The following is an 18,918-nucleotide window of genomic DNA, read 5'->3' on the forward strand; positions in this document are numbered from 1 at the left end:
AAATTTTTTGAAAATTGTAATCATGATTACAAGTAATTGATTACTGTAATCGACTATGTAATCATGATTACAGCTGTAATCAAACTTTGTAATCACGATTACAAGTAATTGATTACTGTAATCAATATTGTAATCATGATTACAGCTGTAATCAAAATATTTGAAAATTGTAATCATGATTACAAGTAATTGATTACTGTAATCAAAAAATGTAATCGATTACATTTTTGGCCAACTCTGCTACATACAATGCACAAAAAATTTAACTTGAAAAATTAATTTAACATATGAATATAATTAATATTCTAGTGCAAAATAAATGATTACTAAATGGTTGCAAAGCATACGAAATATAAAAATTATTTATAAACGTATAAAATAAAGTCAGTATGATCTTTGGCATTGTATTTCACTGGCAAGCGCTTCATTACAGGGAGGAAATGATGAAATAAATGCTTTGTGCTTATATCTGGGAAACAAAGGTCATTTTCCTGGCGATTTCTATTTTGGATGTGTTTATCACCAATATTGAAAAAGCAAAAAAAAAATTTGCTTAGCATTTTAGGGGAAAATGGAAAACTGAAATATTTTATCGTTGTGCACAAGCAGCGGGCGCACCTAGACCGATCGACGGGCGCCATGGTGCCCGCGGGCATAGGGTTGGGGACCCCTGAAGCATATATTCGAGGTCACCTCCTCGAACCATTAAGAGAGCCATTAACTTCTCAAGATATGGTGAAATACGCAAAAAGGAAAGTTAGCAATAAAGAGTCCAAACTCTGAGTCGTACCCCTGACGAAAACATGGGGACCCTATTTCCCAGATTGCGGCTTTGAGGGTCAAAAATTCGAATCTGTAGGGGGGAAAAAGTTACTTTTATTCAGAGAAAGTACGCCTTTGTGTCTGGTTTCGTAACTTAAAATATCGTCTGCATTAATATATTAGCATATATGAGGTCACCACCTCGAAGCATTAAGATTGAATCCTAGAACGTGAAGATTCAATCATTAGATCAAAAGTTATTCATCCGTATTTTTTTATTTATTTATTTATTTTGCGCACCGTACACTCACGCTGCAGTATTGTAAGGAGATAACTTTTTAAACCCACGTATCGTGGCGCGTATGGGTTGAATTCCATCACCGAATCTCAGATAAGAATAATGTTTGGATTTTCCTTAGTTTTTCATTTGCTTTATTATTTTCAACGTACGCTCCGAAATTGTTTTAAAGCGGAACGGTTTCTGTCAAGCAAAAGATTAATATCAGAGGCTGTGGGAGTTAACTGAACTTGGTTATCATCAGTTTGCAGAGCGCCAGAATCATCCTCTGTACACGCATGATTTGTCACCCGTGAATAATCTGTTAGGATTGTTCCTTTACACTCCTTCACCCCTCTCAAGTGGACATCCTTGTTTATGAGTCTATATAAGAAAAAGGGTTGCACCGTTGTTTGTTGACGACAAATAAACAAAACAAAACGCCGCGTCATTGGTCAAACGATTCTTTTCATAATTCTAATCTGCTTCGATGTTGACCATCGGTCGTTGTTTTGTTTTTTATCCGCTTTTCTTTCTCGTTTATGTACATTACAGCTAAAGTTTGAAATCAGTTAAATTGCAAATTATCTAGTAGATGTGAAAATTAACTAGGGTGATCTGTTAAAGTGACAAAAAAAAATTTCATTTCTCAAGTTACATTCAGTCCCTGACCAAATTATTAGACACACTATAAGATTCTGTGTAAAATCTGAATGATCAGGTGATATTACACAGCATTATTGTTTTGACGCTGCTGAAACCGGTTTGCACTTGTTTAAGTTTGTGTATCAATTGGTTAACATTGTAATGCAATACGTTAGATATAAATACAAACAGAAAGTATATAAAAAAATCTCCTGAATAAAAACCCATTACATGTATGTATAAATATAAAAGTATGGCATAAAAACTCGTGCAAAACACGCAATTATTAAAACAGTACAGTGGCTCTAATAATTTGGTATACATTATAATATACTAATATAATACTTGATATAATAATTATTCAACATTTATATAATATATCGTCTAATTTATCCGATCGTCAAATTTATATGATATGTCGTCTATTTAACCCATTGATACACGAACGTAAACAAATGCAAACCGGTTTCAGTCTCGTAAAAACAATAAAGTTGTATAGTGTATCACCTGATAATTAATATTTTACATTGAATCTTAGAGTGTGTTCTAATAATTTGGCCAGGGAGTGTAGATAATCTGAATATTACCTACTAAGCAATCGTTAAAGTGAAAATAAAATCCTTTTCTGAAACAATAGTAACGTTCCTGTGCCTTCAAATTAACATAAAAGTTAATTATTTATTTTTCGCCAGCAAAAAAATCGAGCGATAATAATCAATCAGCATGATAGTTAATAAAATTGATAATCAATCACGTCAAAAATTAAATACGAAGATTTCAAAGGTTTAAAATCTCATAGTGAAGTAGATTAACTTAAAATCCTTGATATATTTTTCATTGTTTAGGGAATCATGTCAATACAATCAATAAATAAGCTTATAGAATGAGAGAAACAAACTTTTGAGTGTACAAAAACTGTTTATTCTCACGTTGCCTAAGTGAAATGCGAAAAACTCTTGATTCCTCACTTTAATGGATAACCCTAGTTAATCGGAAAATAAGCAAAGTAATATGAATGTTGAACGCTTTCGTGCTTTATCAGTAACATATATACCCATCTATTTGTCTTACATTCAAGTGATAGAAGTTTGGAAACCACTTTAGCGCAAGCCTATAATCACAATTTCTATTCAAAGGGGGGGGGGTGACTATTTCTTTGAAGGTGGGCCATCCCACCATGAAGGGTGGTCTTATCATAGATATTTTAATTGATTAGTTTAATTTCAATTACATGTATAATCTTTTATGAAATATTAGTAGAAATGAACTTAATTAAGGTATAAGAACCGTGATGACTCAGGGGATAGAGTGTTCACCTTCCAGTGAGGTGACACCGGGTTCGAATCCCAGCGATAACTGATCGATACGAAATCTGCCTCTGGCTTTCCCCGACCACAGTGCTAACGTAAAATATCCCCAGTGGTAAACGGATCATGGTTAGAGTCCCTTTGCCGTGAGGCTAACCGTGGGAGGTTTCCGTGGTTTTCCTCTCCATGCAACGCAAATGCGGGTTAGTTCTACAAAAAAGTCCTCCACGGACGCAAATTTCTCCAAATACTTGATGCAGGAGTTCACTTGTTCTCTAGATTGGGTTAAAAATTACAAGGCTACGAAGTTGAATATAGGTAGTCGTAAACCCAAAATTGGGTTACCTGTTCAGCGATGGTTATAAAATCAAATAAAACCAATCAAATGTAGTAGATATTTTTACATCTCAAAGCCTCATTGTTCAAGCAGCCGATTTATAAATATCATCTGAGGAAAGATGGATCGACGGAAAAAAGAAGTTATTCTTAGCAAAAATTTGAAAGCAAAAGTTTCTTTCGCCGGAATATTCGCCCAATAAGTAGGCCAAACAACAGCTAAGCTATGGGTATCAAACTAACCTTTCCGAACATATTTTTATGTTTCAAGAATTTTTCCTTTCTAAGAAGCTCAGCCGATTTATCCAGCAGCCTATCAACTAAACTGAGTTGATTGATAGCACAAATTAGTCTAGTCTGTCGGCAGGCGCGTGTGTCGAGGCGAAACAAAGTGTCTCCGACAATCCGAAAGAACCGTTTGTAGCTTAGACACGGTTCAAGTGCAAGATGAAGAAAAAATACGAAAAACAGCAACAAGCCTTACAGCAAGATACACTTTCGCGATGTTCAACAACGAATCAGTGAACCATTGAGGAGTGACTTTTCCAATCCCGTTTTCGTGACTGAACTGGATCCACTACAAAATATTTAAGTGAAAAATGTATTATTTTTTTTCCTTCAGGAATTTATTGAATCTGGCTGGTCTATGGCCCGTGACGTAATGATTAGCTTCATCTTCCGCTTAAGAAGAATGTATGATTTTCACTCGAAGGAAAATTATTATTTTTTTTAAACTTAAATCTCCATTTGTTTGCAGAAAATTAGCTTTTCTTATTTGTAGTTTTCAGCTATTTACTGACGACTCAAACGTTTTCATTTATTTTCTTTTTCTCTAGTAAAATATGGAGAACGTTAATTCCGTTTTTTTCCTCCTTTTTTTCAATTCCTACTATTAGTTCACTACTCTCCCTATATATATTGTTCAAATTTTCAATCGTTAATAAAATACTTTTTGTTCAGCCACTCAAGTTCAAAGACATTTTTTCTTGTAGTGGATGACACTCTTGATGCTATAATATATACTGTTCATACTGTGATATACTGTTTTTTCAAGTATTAGTTCATTAATTAAATAGGGATGAGTGAAAAACTAACTGGAATTTTCTGATTGGTTAAGCGTTAGTCATTTTTATAAATTTTACTATAAGAGATTCAGTTTTTCACATATTTTAAAGCTCCTTTTTTTTCAATTCCTACTATTAGTTCACACTCTCCCTACATGTATTTATATATCTTTTTCAAATTTTCAATCGTTAATAAGATACTTTATACTAGGAGGCTTCGCCCCCTGCTCGCTGGTGCTCGCCAAACCCCGGAACTGCTTTCGCAGTTCATTTCAGATTGCTTCGCAATCCGATGTTCGCTTTGCTCGCGCATTGGATACGTTCTTAACGTCTAGCTTTTGTATACTTTTTTGAACACTGAAGTTCCGAAAACTTTTCACTGTAGAAAATTCTAAACCTGTGCATTTCAATATTAATTTGAAATTGCAAACAGTTCACATATTTTTCTTAATCACACTATTCTAAATTTCAGTTGTTGAGAAAAGTAACTGTTGTAAGTTTTGTTTTAAAGTCTTTCCCACCAGAGGGCTAAAACCATGTGTTGTAAAACAATATGAAATAGTACTGAACGCCGGATGTAAAGCATCGGCTTCGATGAAGATAATTTTGTGAGAATTTTTTTGATAATTCGGTGAGAATTCACCCGATTAGACATATGATGCTCACTACGTGCTCTTGCGCGCCGAAGCCTATCAATTAAAACGTATTAGCGTTTTATATAATATAGATTAGCCATATGATGCTCACTACGTGCTCTTGCGCGCCGAATCCCATCAATTAAAAATGAAAACTGTTGCCAACGCGAGAAAAGAAATGTCATCGGTTTTATTGATACATACGTATTAGCGTTTTATATAATATAGATAGATTCATCCACTCACGTTCAAATACATTTTTTTGAACTTGTGGATGACGCTTGATGTTAATACAGTTTTTTCAAATATTAATTCATTCATTAAATTTAATTAATTAAGCATCTGGAAGTACTCTTAACAATTTTTGCATCATGTTGAACAGCGTAATAAAACGACAAAATTTGATATTTGTGCAAAATCGAATCAAAAATGACCAGAAAAATAAAATTTAAAAATATCACTTTTTTAATGTTTTTTTTGCTTCACGAAAACTTTTTAAAATTGCAGATTTTCATTGATTCATTGATTAAATTTAATTAATTTAATTTTAGTTTTATGTGGGAGAAAATTTTTTAATTATTTAATAAAAGTATCTTAAACAAAAAATTTCTCTGTTGACTTAAGTAGGAATTGACTGTAAAAAAAATTAATTATATTGCTTGTAAAACTTTAACTGTGACGTTTGTAAATTAATTCACCCTGTTCGCAAATTTAAAAGAGACTATCGCAATATCTTTTGATAAAATGATCGGATTTTTACGTATGAAATCTCAATCTTGATGTTTGACTTTAACATGCTCCCTACAGGACAGACAACATGATGAACGGATTTTGAATAAACATACATTTTTTTTTAACCTTAAATAACTGGAGCAGTATTATTAGAAAAATAAGAGTTTCGATAACTTTGGCAAGAATACCTCCAAGTTTTGGCCTCCTTAATGTTAATTTCACATGATGCGTAGCATTTTTAAAAAGTGCTTAAAAGTGCTTATTTTCGTTTTTTAAAAGCCCTTAAAGGTGCTTTAGCCTTAAAGGTACCCTTAAATTGCTTAATTTTCTCTTTTCGAAAATGAGATTTTTTTTTCTTTACCATTTCGATTTTCGCTGTGTATTATGCAAAAGCGTGGTTTTCACATTTTTCTATTCAACATTTTCACAATTCATTCAACCACAATCTATTTCGGCGTATCGTATGATAACGCCACTATTACCACGCGTATCGCGTATCGAACCACGCGTATCGGTCTGTATCGTATGATAACGCCAATCATGTTACAGGTTTGATGAAATACTTGGGAGTGACTACTAAGCTGGGTTCGGTAAGATTCTTGCCCTCTCATGTGCAACTCTGCTGCAATTTGCAAGATATTTTCAATTTATCAAAATCTCTCAATCTTTTATGGTGGCTTACATAATCGAGAAAAGAGTTCTTTCTCTGAAACTAGTTATTTTACCACGATCATGTAAAGTCTTTGAAAATTATTTTGCATTTTGTTAATGTAGTGCTTAAAAAGTACTTTGTAAAAAGTACTTCTGTTTATGCAGTGCTTAAAAAGTACTTTTTTTTTACTTTAAAGCTTATTTTTGTTGAGAGATTTAGCTACGCACCCTATTTCAATTTTTGCACATTTTGCCATGTCAAGGCAATCCTACTTTTTAAATTTTTATTTCTCAGGAACTAATTGACCGATTCTCTTCAAATTTTGGATTTTGTCATTTAAAATTGCATACATGGAATGGGTGTGTCCCTCAGTGAACTGATCGATCTTAAGGCACGGATCACGATGTCAAGCATAACTGGCTGCGATTAGTGCACGGGTGGGTGACACCATTATGGTAAGGGTACGATGAAACCGAGGGTGTACGGTATCAGTCTTTGTTAAACTGTTCTACCGTAAATGGCTCGACTTTGCGCATAGGTCGTCGGACTGCCAAAGGGAGAGAGTCATCCCCTCTGCAGAGGATCAAAATTGTAATAGCATGTCTTCGGATCATCCTCAGGGATGTTTCCCAGACAGTCACCCAATTGTGCAACTCAGTGCGGCATAAATAAAAGTACTCCTACTAAATTGTAAAAAAAATAGATATCTAAATTTTTCTGGTCATTGGTTCTGGAGATCTGGCGACACTTTTGACCTGGGGGGGGTGATAATTTTCTACAGATACTACATTGATATGTAACTGATATTTCATCCTCCTTTTGTGTGCCCCTATATTTTATTTTCCCTCTGTTGTTAATAAATAAAAGCTTCAATAATTTCATTAGTATTTTAAAAATGAATAGCTATATTACCGTGAATGACCGAAATCAAGAGAATGTTGACTTTCACAGCTGAATGTCAACAATCACAGAGTCGCTTTAGTTGAATGTCTGAAACAATTGTTATATCCGATTTGATATTAATTTATTCGTTGATATTATTATATTAATTCGATATTTTAGGTAGGTACTTCATTTACTTCGCGCTAGAGCTACACAATGGGCTATTGGCAACGGTCTGGGAAGCATCCCTGAGGATGATTCGAAGACATGACATCGCAGTTTTGCTCCACGGCTTAGGAGATGGCTCCCCTGCTTTGGTAGCCCGACAACCTGCGCGCGAAAATGAGCACTTTACGGTAGAACAGTTTAACGAGGAGTGATAGTGTGCATATTCGATCCCTACGCAGGCTGATCAAAGTGGTCACCCACCCGCTTACTGACTGCAGCCAGTGATGCTTGGCTTCAGTGTTCTACTGGGAACCGTGTCTTTACGATTAGCCCACTGCGGGACCCGATATTTAAATAACTGCTTAGGATATATTAGGAGAACCATCATTGTATGTAGTACCAGTTTAATGCGTACTGAGCAGTGGCACTTGACCTTAAAAAACGTTGATGTAAGGCATACAGGGCAAATGTATACCGGGCAATGGCACTTGACTATACCTAGTCTATATTTCGAACACATATCAAAGTGACTATGTGATTAAGCGACTATTCACCGGAGGAAGTCAACAACCACCTATTTCTGTTATTCATAGTAACAGATAATCAGCATCAGCATCAACGATGTAAAAGAAATATCCTTTCAAAAATTGTACTGTTACACTTGTGATACAGATCAATACAAACTATAGTTTTGTAATAATTTTCGAGCGAATTTGGTCTTCTTTTTTTATAAACTGTAGGTGCAACGGTAGGTGTTAAACTATTTTTTGATTAAGATAGAATATTATAAGAAATTCTTTAGCATAATAATTAAAACTACTATGATTTTTTTTATTTGGCCGAAAAGAGAATGGGACTTTCAAAATTTTACTATCTGTACCAAAAATTTGAAATTCTGTGCTTATAAATAACCAAACTTATAAATTTGTTTTTATAGTATAGTAAACAAGAAATGATCCACGAGAAATGATCAAATGAACGAACACACAACTGAAAACAGCTCCCTTAGTCATATCTTCGGTATTATCAAAATTATTTAGACAATAAGTTAAAACAAGAAACAATTAGTTTCATGTTTTGGATGAAATTTTTAAAAAAAATTGTCACACATTTGCAAAAATGAACTTATAAATTTTATTTTTTAATAGAGAATTTTTCAAGAATCGTTCGCAGTTTCATTAATGAAATGAAACTGCGAACGACTTTTTGTATCAAAATTAAAAAATATAATCAGTTCATGTTGTTAGTATTTAATCAAAATCTTTACCGTTTCTTAACGATTACCAAATTTGTTATCATGTGGGTAGTTGGATATCAAAAATAGAGAATCGTTAAGCGATATTTTTGTTATCTAAAAAAATTATTTTGAGAATAACGTAGATTAAAAATGCGTTCTATAAAATTTGTTATTCGATTTGGGAATACTACTTGCCGCAAAAAAATAAAAAGCTTCATTAGCTGTGTCTTAACTTATTTTTGTATGATTTCAAAATGACTCTCATGTTAGGGAAAAGAACTCTTATGTAGGAATTCTTTTTTCTTTTTTTTTTCAAAAAGTTATTTTCTCATTTATTTCTAAAGATAATAACTTTTTCAAAAAAATTATTCACCTAGAAATAGTTTTTTTTTTGTTTCTATTAATACAGTATACTCTCGATATCTCAAAGTTGAAGGGACGCTAAAAAATTTTTCGAGATAGCGAGTTTTCGAGATAACAAGTTCAGAAATAAATATGTTCTAAAAAGCAAAAAAATATATTTTAAAATTACTATCTAAAAAGTAGAGTCAGGAGACATGACTACCAATAATTATGTATATAATGATATTTGACGATAAGTCTAAATAAAACAATGATAATTTTATTTTTAATAGTAAGACAAAAATAATTAAGCATTGAATAGAAAAGAATTGGCTTACAATAAACTTTCATTTGATTTCNAAGTAGAAATATATATTCTGAAATATTACTCTAAAAACTAGAGTCATGAAACAGAAGAACAACTACTATAAATTTGTATGTAATAATAGTTGACTAAATACAACAATGGTGATTTTTTTTAATAAGTGCAAGAACAATTATGCATTAAATAGAAAATTATTGGTTTACAATGGACTTACATTGATTTTTCTGAAAAAATTCTTTTTCTATTGTGAAAAAAATTCGACATAGCAAGGTTTTGAGAAGAAACCTTCGACATAGGAATTCATATAAACATTAGGTGGATATATAATGCCAAGGAGAAAAATATTTTTTGCACATATAACAAGGTTTTTGAAATCTTGAGAGTATACTGTAGTTATTAAATTCCTAAAAGCATTTCTCCCTATCATCTTATCAGCAGAAACTGGCCTAGCGAGAGCTTTTTTCTGAAATTCCAAGCTATTTCTTAGTACTTGGTTCGTCATTATGCGGAATTGTTTATTGACAGAAAACAGTTTTTCTACTAAAGTTAAAATTATGCACTTATCATGTATATACTAAAAAGAATTCTGTTTGCTTACGCTTGTGCCTCTACTCCAAATATTATTATCTATTAGCATTATAAATATTTAGATCTATAGGTGAACAGAAGTATCATTTTTTTGAAATAACATTTATATTGTTATAACATTATATTGTTCAAACAAATTTGATGAGTTCGCAGCCGCAATTTAATATTTTCGCTTACCAAACAGACGGATATATAAAATACTATTTTTGCTTACATCTCATTGTGCATGAAACTGATTATTTAAGTTCTAAATCATTTAACATATCTCTTTAACTGTAATTTATAACAGTATATTATATCTATTTCCAGTCGATTCTTACCGAAAGAAAACCTTTTTTAACAGTGGATTTCGTCTTTGAATGTTTATAAGAGTTATGCGTATAACAAAGTTTAATAACATTTTTACCCATTCTCAAAATGGGTCTTGTTTTGTGTTTTACAGCGTGCTCACTTAATTTGGACCTCATCACACTTTTCAACTGTGTTCGAGAGTAATAGTAAACAGTACGCATGCGTTGCTATGGCGACCGTTACTGTTTGATAATTTTTTTAGAATTCTTCTTTTCTTTTTACATAATAATAATTTAAAGTATTTTTATATTCTTTTTATTATTTACTTATAATTACTGTCTTGACGGCGATTTTAATATAAATATGAATACTGAAGAGGGAAGGTGACCCCTTGAAGCACGGATATAGGCAGGATTTGAAAATCAATCCGATGACCAACATCAATTGAGACAGTTTTTGCAACCCATGATTTGAAATGTTGTGGCGTTTATAGGAGTCAAACCAGAAAGAAAAAGCATTTGACCAATGGGTAGCCAGTGATCGTAATAAAGCGATCACAATTTTTTATTTATTTATTTTCTATTTTATGATAGCAATAGGATGCGTGTAAAAATGGATACGTTACCTGCAGTTCGTGTGTTTCATAATAAATGAACATTCCAACTTAACTATGATAATTTCTTCTAAGATTTCAAAAATAGGTAATTTTAGCTTTAGTTACTAATTATTTATTCAAAATAACTAATGATTAGTCAACTTGTTTACTTATATACACCATCATACTGATAAACTTTAACAAAAATGTTGGAATGTTATCTTTGACTTTAGACAAAAAAATATTATTTACTTTATGGTCGGTTGCAAAGGTTGGTTATGAGGTAAACCATAATTTTAAATTATCTTTATTGCTTATCATTGGTACATTCCGCAATCTTAATACACGTTCGTTTTCGTTTGCTTTTAGATTTCTCGTTTATTCTGAATCTTTGTTTCTAAATTCTGATAACGTCACCTACTTGGAGACACAGAAAAAGCGTTTCTTAGATTTTGATGGCACTTAACAGTAAACAGCAAAAGACGAGAAATAATTTATGACACATAAACGAGATTAGTAAGTTATGCGGTGAGATTACTTAACAAAAAAAATCGTCAAACTGATTAGAAACAAGAGTCATTATGTTTATTCTTTGCACACAACAACAACATTTTATCATTAATAATATGATTATCATTTACAAGAAAAGAAACAAACAAAAATATTAAGGTCACATGGGATCATGTGGTCTATTATAGTAAACATAAAATCTGTTAATAATACCCAGATAGGAAAATAACGTTTATTTTCACTCAACAAAAACCTTTTAATGTAAACCTTAAAAGGTTTGTTATGCGGTTTACGTGTAAACCTTTTAACCTTAAAACGAGATCTGTAACAATCTACGCACATTACCCTAATCCGAAACCTTAGAAAACAACCTTCTATATAAAAACCTTAAATCGAGGTTGACTTAGAATTTTTAAGCGTGAAAAAATCGTTTAATAAAGCTAGTCTCAAGGTTGAAATAATCTTAAATCTAGGTAGTTATAAGGTTTCTTTTCGCAAAGTCTTGTATGCTCAGCTAAAATCCACCTTGTCATGAAATTTTAATGGACAATGCAATTTGATCCTGTCGCTAGTGTGACGTCAGCTGAAACGTCATGATGGACCTTTAGTGACAATACTTTTAAAACAGTTTAAAAAATATTTTTTAATCCTTTTAGGATGAAAGGTTTGAAACTGCAATATTTTTGCTTTATTGAAAAAGGTTTTAAATACCAACATTTTCGTGACAATAAAAAGAAAATTGCGACACAAGGTTGTCGTAAGGTTGCATGCTTTCTGGGATAAATTCATTCAAAAAAAATTAAAGGACAACACGGGTAAAACTGAATATTCAAACGTTCAATGCATATGTTACCGTGAACGATCGAAATCAAGAAAATGTCGACCTTCACCGGTGAATGTCAACAATGACATGGTCGTTTTGGTGAATGTCCGAAATATTTGTTCATTCCGATTTGATATTAATTTATTCCTTGATATTATAATAGTTATTCGATATTTTCAGGGCTCGAAAAAACTCAGAAATTTTACCCGTCCCCAAGGACGGCTTGTCGAACAATGTACCAGTCCTCCTTTGAAACTAACCCGTAGCTTCTAAATAAATAAATATATAATTTTTTCTTATTTATTACTAACATTTATATAAATTGCACAATGAATTAGTAGTTACTAGGATTACATTATACAGTAATCAAAGAAATACTAGGTTACTAATAGGAAAACCTAGTATTTCTTTTATTAAATAATTTGTTTCTTTTAGAAATAATTTAAATGACAAAGGTCAAGCTATCTGGAATGTCAATTTATCCGAGGGTACTGCGTTTTTTAAATGAATCAAATATGACGTTTGCCAGTTCCGCAATCAAGCCAATGATTTACAGAGGCTTCTGCACAGAAATCTGAAAGGGATTTTCCATTTAGGTAGATGTTCATAATTGCGTTTAACTCTTGTTTAAGACCAGTACGTAATGTGTTTTTTTGTAAGTTCATTGCTGAAAAGCCTATTTCAACTGCTGCAGTGCTCCCAGACAGAGAAAACATTAATTCTACCATGCACAGTATGTTGCTGTATTTCTAGATTAGAGGGTCATTTTAGAAGTGAGGCGCTAGACTCTTGTAAAATAAGAAAAATTGAAAGTGTATCACGAACATTAACGGGAAAATGGCAGTCCGCGCGGACGTTGGATTCGAGAAATTTGTTGTTCGCGAGGAATTTTTGACCCCCGATGACGGGCGGACGGGCGGTTTTTCGAGCCCTGGATATTTTAATATCTGCTAAGGATAAATTAGGAGAAACATCAAGATCGGAGTACCGGTTAAATGCATTCCGGGCAGTGGCACTTGAGCTTGAAAAAAAAACATTGATGTCGGACATACCGAGCAGTGGCACTTAACTTGACCTAGTATATATTTCAGACATTTACCAAAGCGACTATTTGATTGTCAACATTCACAACAACATGAAAATCAGCAACCACCAATTTGGGTCATTCACAATAACACTTAGAACATACTAGTGGCTAACATGGTCTCGTTTAGTATAATTTGCAGTCATTTTATTTTGTGAAACATAACAGGGAGAAAAGTACAGTTGCCAAATTGAAAGAATAATGAAAGATATTAAATGATTAATAATTATTTATTATATATACTTCGTGAAATTTTTATAAATTTCTTTTGAAGATCAACAAGTGTTAGTAAACTTTTTAGGCCTAGTATAGTGGATTTCCTGAATGTTTAAGGGGATGTTTAATGGTTCTCCAGAATTTCCTGAAAGTTTATTACAAAGGGTTGACTGTGTAAAGCTAAGCGCAGATGGCGCTAAGGGTTAAAATTCGGTCACTACTTCCGATTGATTTTTAAGCCTAAACTTGAAAAAGCACGCCAACCCATATTATTATTCTAATAGTGTTTACTCTAATACGCATTCTTTCAATTTAAATTTCAACGAATCAAAAAGCAAATGAACTCGGAAAACTTCGCAAGCATTCTAGGATGCAACCCAAAAAATATCAAATGGTGATATTCTAAACAAATATAGCTAAATAAGGGATAACACTCAGAACATGGCAAACCTTGCACTTGAGCCGCGATGGCTCAGGGGAGAGAGCATTCGCCTTCCAATGAGGCTAACCGGGCTCGAAGCCCAGTCGATACGAATTCCGCATCCGGCTTGCACCGACCACAGTGCTGACGAGAAATATCCTCAGTGGTAAACGGATCATGAGTTAGAGTCCCCTTTTCGTCGGACAAACCGTCGGATGTTTTCGTGGTCTTCCTCTCCATGCAACGCAAATGCGTGTTCGCTCCATCAAAAAGTCCTCCACGAAGGCTAATTTCTCCCAATACTCGATCCAGGAGTTCCCTTGTCTACTGGATTGGGTTCAAAATCACAAGGGTACGGAGTTGAACATTAATAGTCGTAAACCCAAAATTGAGTCAGCTGTTCAACGGCGGCTATAAAATGAAATAAAACTTTACACTCTATTTATGTTTTGATATTAAGTTTTTAAAATTTGTTTTAGGCTGACAGCCAGTTATAATTTGTAAATTAGAGGAAATTCTTACGAATGGTGAAATTATGCGTACACTTAATCACAAATTACAATAATAAAACTTCCTAGAATATTAAGCATGTTCACACATTGCCTCGTAAGCATAACATAAGCGGAGGAATACACCGGAAGTTTTCAAAATTTCTTCCAGCTTTAGGACGCTTGTTATGAATGGTGTTTTCTAGACTAGGGAAGGCTGCAAGCTCCATACCGCCTATACTTCCGGATTACTGTTTTCGGTGTATTTTAAAGCCATTTGGTTCACAACGTGATCATTGTGTTTTGCGATTCCTGCAAACGTGGTATTTGAATACTTATTACTTGTGCTTACACTGCCAACAATACTTGTGTTTACAATGCTAAAGGTGTTAACACTAACGCAAGATGGTGCACTTCTTGCAACACGAACTAACAGTAATAAACGAATGGAAAGAGACCAAATCAGGACTGCCAGAAATGCGAGTTATTCAAAATCTAGCAACCATGTCACCTTTTTTAACAATATATCTATAAATAACTAAGACAAATTTTAACGTCAAACTCACCAGTATTACTTAATAACATTAATATCTTATGAAATACGGCAGATTTGAGCTCAGAAGTTATCTAATTTACTTCCTTTATTGAAAACAAAATTATCCGTTTGAAAATATCGCCTCGCAGAATAAGCTGTAGTAAGCAGTTGCAAACTTTCTAGCCGGAACTAGAGTAGGTATTGAGCTCGAGATTGTTATTGTTTACATTTATATTGAAAACACCATCATTGTTTATATTCAGTCAACTATTCTTAGTATATTAAATATTAATTCAGAAATAAAATTTGGTATTAAATAATTAAATATAACTACTTAAAGCTCCATAACAAGCTTATCAAATATAAAATTATGGTATCTTAATTTAGTCCATTCCTTCACTAATTACTACTTAATCTCTGGTTAAACAACAAAACCACTTCTTAAAGCTCCATAATAGCGTATCAAAAATAAAATTGTGGTATACTAATTTAGTCCATACCTTTATTTTTCGTTTCAACAAAATTCTATTTTATGTTATTTCCACTTAACGTCAATTGGGTATACTATAACTTACGTCACAGGTCGTGTATTTCTACTAAATTTAACCAGTAAATAGCTGCGAGCCTGACTTCTAGCAACGAATAAACATTAAACAAAGTGTATTGTTAGTTGTTATAGTCACTGATTGCCAAGTTGGAATTGTATTAATCTTGTTCTTTTTAAAATAATTGATTTTGTTATTTTTATCTAAGTATATGTGTTTAGTAAACATATTTAAAACTCAGTTAATTAATTAAACTAAAAGGTAAACATTATTCCTAGAGAAATTTTCGAAGTGGAAGCATTTTTTTATATTGTACCCAATTGTAACAAATTTTATATAATCTCATTTTTTGTTTAGTTTAGTAGTTACTAAATTTCGCATAAAATGAGTTCATTTTGGACAATTCTAAGTTTAAATAACCAGCTCGGCTCACTGACTGTAAATCATTTGCCAGGTGTTTATTGATCTTATTCCGGGCGAATAAAAACATTTTTTTCATGGGTAATTTCATTTTTAATGTTATGAGTAAACAACTCTGGTTGCTTCCGTAGTGCTAATTACTATTTATACAAGTTGACTCACTGTCGTGTATCACTAAATTTAACGCCAGAGAACACTTGTCTGATGAAAAACAGGTAAAATACACAAAAGTAAATATGCTATGTATTTAGTTCAGCGGTTTTGAATCTGAAAACTATGATGCGATGCTAATTTACTCTTAAATATATGTTACCATTAGCACGGCTTGCGTTTTAAAGAATCCTTTTTTTTGTTTTTTTTTTTTGAAGAACAATATAGGACCACGATATTTGTATAGAGATGGATGACTGAATGTAAACAGGCTTCTTAAAACAGGAAGAAATTTAGAAAACTTCTGGTGTATCCCTCCGCTTATGTTATGCTTACTAGGTGATGTGTGAACAAGCTTAATATTCTAGGAAGTTTTATTATTGTGACTTGAATTTGAATTTACGCGCAATTTTACCATTCACGAGAGTTTTCTGTCATTTATAAAACAAATTTAACAAAATTAATCCCAGAAAGCATGTAACCTTACGGCAACCTTGCCATAATGACGTTTTAGCTGAAATCACACTACGATAAGATCAAATTGCATTGTCCATTAATATTTCATGATAAGGTATATTTAAACTGAGCATACAAGACTTTGCGTGAAGAAACATTACAATTACCTAGATTTAAGATTATTTTCACCTTGAGACTAGCTTTATAAAGGTTTTTTCACGCTTGAAAACCCTAAGTCAATCTCGATTTAAGGTTTTTATATGAAAGATTGTTGTCCAACGTTTTGGATTAGGGTAATATGCGTAGAATAGAGCAGATTGTCACAGATCGTTTTAAGGATAGAAGGTTTACACGTAAACTTCATTACAAACCTTTTTAGCTTTACATTTAAAGGTTTTTGCTTACTGGAAATAAACCTTATTTTGCTATCTGGGAATATCACAGCATAAATAAAGTGTAAGGTTAGCCACGTTTTGAGTGTTATCCGTTATTCGGTAATATTTGTGCGAAATAACGCTGTTTGTTATGTTTTGGTTAGCATCATAGCAAGCTTGCGGAGTCTTCCGAATTCATTAATTTTTTTCCTTGAAAGTTAAATTGGGGAAAAAAAGGGTATATTGAAAGCACTTCAAGTATATTAATATTGGAAGGAGCGTTTTTTCAAGCTTAAGCAGTAACCCGAAAGTGTTAGCATGAATTTTGACCCCTAGCGCCATCTGTGCTTAGCTTTACACGATCAGCCATCAAGAGAGTCCGTACCCCATAAGAAAATGTGTCTCAATGAATGGTGTCTTCTACACTAGGGAGCGCTGCAAGCTCTTGACTGCTATACTTCCGGGTTACTGTTTTTGGTGTGTTTTGAAGCCATTTGGCTCACAATGTGATCATTACGTTTTGAGACTCTCTTGAGTAGTATTTCTTGTATACGTGTTTTTTTCGTCTGATTTATAATTTGCGTTTAAAAGAAGAATCGTCATTTGAAGACCTATCATTTCAAGACATGATGGTGCACTGCTTGCACCAAGAACAAACAGTGATAAACAAGTAAAAAGAGGCCAAATCAGAACTTATAAAAAAGCGAGTTCCACCAATCATTTCACCTTTTTTAAAAATACATCTCAAAAAATAGCTAAAACACATTTTCACTTCAAACTCACCAGAATCATTTAATATCATTAATATCTTATGAAATACGGTAGATTTGAGCTCAGAAATTACATAACTCATATATTTAGATACTCATAACTCATATAAAACAAAATTATCTGTTTGAAAAATCGCCTCGTAGAATAAAGTGTAATAAGCAGCTGTATACTTTCTAACCGGAAGTAGAGCAGGTCTAGAGCTCGAGGTTGTTGTTGTTTACGTTCATATTGAAAACATCATCCATACCAAAAACTACTTTACACCTAAGTGATGTATATAACTCTTGCATTCTAATATCTCTCCGATGTTGGTTAACCCAATGTGGTGGCACAGTGTAGAACCAAATCGAGCTTAATTTAAAGGATGTAATTTAAACACTTAAAATGAAGTAAGCTTAATCCATATTCTCGCAGATTCATACCATACGAGAATTATTTTCACTTCCCACGAATGTTGGCGCACTTTAGCTATCGCCAGTAGATTGCTTGCAACCCAAAAAGGCGCTAGTTAGTTGTTGTTTTTTACGCTTACATCAAAAGAAACAAAAGTTCCCCTTCAAAATGATTATGTATATTTTTAGTTGTATAATGAGGATAATTATATTTTAATTTTTAAATATCAGTGAGTTGTACTATAAGATTTTATAATATATATAATTTTTATTCACTTCTATGGATGGTGTTTTCTACACGCTGCAAGCTCGGTACCGTCTAAATTTCCAAGTTACTGTTTCCGCTGTATTTTAAAGCCATTTGGCATCATTGTGTTCTTACAAACAATGTATTTGATTACTTATTACTTGTGTTTACAATGCTAACAATACTAGTGTTTACAATACTAAAAGTGTTAACACTAACGTAGATGGTGCACAGCTTGCAACAAGAACAAACAGTAATAAACTTAAACAGGCCATATCAAAATTGCCAAAAAAAGCGTGTTATTCAAAATCTTGCAACCATGTCACCTTTTTTTAACAATATATCTCTTAATAACTAAAACAAATTTTCACTTCAAACTCACCAGAATTACATAATAACATTAATATCTTATGAAATACGGCAGATTTGAGCTCAGAAATTATTTAATTTATTTCTCTTATTGAAAACAAAATTAACCGTTTGAAAATATCGCCTCGCAGAATGACATGTAGTAAGCTGTTGTTGTTGTTGTTAATTTACGTCGCACTAGAGCTGCACAATGGGCTATTGGCGACGGTCTGGGAACCATCCCGGAGGATGATCCGAAGACATGCCATCACAATTTTGATCCTCTGCGGAGGGGATGGC

The 18,918-nt window shown here is 32.9% G+C and overlaps 1 protein-coding gene across 1 annotated transcript in view; it reads left to right on the forward strand.

Annotated features, from left to right (window-relative positions):
* The window catches only part of LOC107455185 (uncharacterized), a 64,654-nt gene that overhangs the window by 19,886 nt on the left and 25,850 nt on the right, over nucleotides 1-18,918 (forward strand). The window lies entirely within an intron of this gene.

The sequence above is a fragment of the Parasteatoda tepidariorum genome, chromosome 7 (genome assembly GCF_043381705.1).
Source record: "Parasteatoda tepidariorum isolate YZ-2023 chromosome 7, CAS_Ptep_4.0, whole genome shotgun sequence".
NCBI lineage: Eukaryota > Metazoa > Arthropoda > Arachnida > Araneae > Theridiidae > Parasteatoda > Parasteatoda tepidariorum.